The sequence below is a fragment of the Thalia democratica genome, unplaced genomic scaffold (assembly GCF_965202585.1).
Source record: "Thalia democratica unplaced genomic scaffold, ktThaDemo2.hap1.1 HAP1_SCAFFOLD_106, whole genome shotgun sequence".
NCBI classification, from domain to species: Eukaryota; Metazoa; Chordata; class Thaliacea; order Salpida; family Salpidae; genus Thalia; species Thalia democratica.
This window is the reverse complement of record NW_028139269.1, coordinates 92,329-95,199: the sequence shown is the minus strand read 5'-3', so window position 1 is coordinate 95,199 and position 2,871 is coordinate 92,329. Positions and strand designations below refer to the sequence as shown.

The 2,871-nt window shown below is 23.6% G+C and overlaps 1 long non-coding RNA gene across 1 annotated transcript; it reads right to left on the bottom strand.

Annotated features, from left to right (window-relative positions):
• Positions 1–296: 296 nt before the first annotated feature.
• On the bottom strand, positions 297–1,145 carry LOC145845644 (uncharacterized). Its single transcript, XR_014370495.1, has 2 exons — positions 1,001–1,145; positions 297–423 (listed from the first exon to the last, which is right to left on the bottom strand). It is a non-coding gene; the product is annotated as an uncharacterized LOC145845644 (long non-coding RNA).
• Positions 1,146–2,871: the final 1,726 nt, after the last annotated feature.

Here is a 2,871-nt window from a genome sequence, read left to right as displayed (position 1 = left end):
CAATAATAAATCATGCTATGAACCAGGGATTTTCGAATGCGAAAGGGTTTGGCTTAGGAGACAAAATAAGCGGAAACTTAGCACACTCTACCATGGTCCATATAAAGTGCTTTCTTGTTCAGAGCAAAGTATGATTATTCAAAAGAATTCTGGGTTGAAAAAGGTTTCTATAAGGAACGTGAAAGCGTATGTTCCCAGAGTTACGACTTGTGAGGAAACTAGAACATACAATTTAAGGAAACGAAAAGTCCCAATAAGTTATGCTGAAGCATTTAGCTCAGATGAATTCTAAGCGTTCATTCGGCGTAAGTATCTTTTTTTTTTATTGTTTTTAAGCGTTTCATGAGAGATATGACTGATGTGGCTCCTGTATTTGAAGTTCCGAGTTCTTTCATTAAATACTTTAAATACACTGATTGAACTCTTTAAAAGTAAAAGTTATTCACTATTTCAATATTCTATTAGTACTTATTACTTTACCGTCTAATTTTTGCATATATTAAGACGTTTTAATAAAAAGGATTTTTTAATATTTTTTTTATTATTATTATAATTGGCTCTAGTGGCCTTAACTATTATATAACAAAAAAAAAACTATAATTAAAGATACTGTTTTTGAAGTCTAACTGATTTTCTCTTAGTCTTTGCTAAAATACTAACTTTTCTTATTGTTTTTATTTATAAAAAAAGTAAAAAAACACACTAGACATATTATTTAAAAGACATTAACTATAAGCACTATATAAACTTTTTTTACAGAAAAGTTTACATATAAAAGTTTAATTATTTTTTAATTTGAAAGATCTATATGAATTTTAGAAATTAAAAGCTTTCCCTTTAATGGCAAAATATTAAAAAAACAAATACGTTTTTTACCGACACTAAAACTTTAAAATATTTATTATCAAACTTTTTATTTATTTTAACAAAGTATCACAAAAATTGCTAATGACGTTATTAAAACTTTTTTCAATTAGATTTGCTCATGAATAGAACGTACTTGCTAGCACCAAGCGTTAGAAAATTTATAACAAATCCACACAACACTATTATGTATCCTCTGGAACTGATTTCATTTTTTGTTGTTGTACTGCTACATTCGGAACTAGTCGACCGCTTGTTTTGATCCATAGTGTTCTAGTTTATTAAAAATTCTAAACACAGTTTTTAATAATCCTACTAAGCTATTTAGTTGAAGCAACAACAAAAACATATTTGATGAATTTATTTTTATAAAAAAAAAACTTTTTTTTTTTAATGTTAAAAGTTACGTTACTATTATTAATAACAGAACTTTATCTTTTTTTTATAAAATGTTTAGTATTAAAATAGGCGTTATTAATGTTACTGTCTTTAAAAACACTGGTATCTGACATTCGTGGAAATTTTCTCTCAGTTTATTAGATCTAAAGCCTTTTTTCTTGTATTAGAGGAAGATAAAAAGTAAAATAGATATATATTTTTATAGAATTAAACTACACGAGAGAATTAAATGCCTTTAGGCGAGCTTACATTGTATATCAGATAGCATGGTTGTATAATTTAAATAATTTTATTAAAAAATTATTAAAAACCTATTAACATGCTAAACTAGTAACAATTCACTTTTTTTTTGTAAAAAGCAACTGTTTTATTTCGTATACTACAACTATTTATAATTAAAGAAGTATATTTTTTTCGGTATTAATTATTTCTATTTTCTTTCATACAATTTCTCTTCACAATTTACATGACATCAAGTTTAAAAGAAGAAAACTTTAATTAAAGTGTACAAGAGATGAAGTTTTAAGTACTAAAAAGACTTCAAATAGAACTTAAATTAATTTTAAACAAAGTTATAAATATTAATATTATGAAATAAAAAATTAAGCTTTTAAGTAAAAGTACGTACAAAACAACGTTTTTGTTAGTTGTAATCTAAAAAGTAAAGCATTTGTGTTTTTACAATTTTTTAATTTATAAGAGCATTAAATATAAATTTAAAGTGTTTTAATCAATAGATAAGCTTCGTTTTTTAAAACCAAGTAAGTATGTTTATAATAAGTTTAATTCTAAAATAATTTTTAGGGCTAGATTTATTTTTATTATTTATGTCGGAAATGTATATTATTAAATTACGATAAATAAGTGAATTAAAAGCTTCAAATCATATACTTTTATATTGGGTTTAAAAAAACAGAACTTTGCTTTGTTGTAGCTAACTTAAGATAAAAATTTAAATCTACAAACAAAATAACTCGGTTAAAGTTATCAGGTATTAAAAAATAATACAAAAAGAGTAAACACCAAACACAATGATATTCAAATAAGTCACTGTGGTCACTGATTTAATTTTGTTCTGATAAGCATGCGGTCTTAATCCTTTATATTACTAGAAAAAAAATCAAACGTTTGTTTAAAAAAAAAACGAATTTAATCGAACGTCAGAAAAACACCAAACTATTATAGTATTTTTTTTTAACAAAAAGCTATTTTTAAATTAGAAAGTACATAATTACCTACAGTTTACGAAAAACGGTTAAAAAAACTAAAATAAACATTTGGAGTAACGAATATAACTAAAAAATTAATAAAAAATCCAAATATAGTTAAATATTATGTTCATGTATTTTTTGAGTCTTTAATACTATTCTATATATAAAAATGTCATGTTTATGGGTTACGTTAAGAAATATTAGATTGTCATCTTAAACAAATGAAATTAAACGCTCATAAAAGTTTACAGATTAGATTTATTACAAGTTTATTTCTATTAAACTTTAAGCTACTTTAGAAAAATCTAAGTTAAGAAGTATATAATATCAATATTGATAAAGTATAACTAGTTTAATTTTGAGTATTTAAGTATTAAAATATAAATCAATCGGTTAT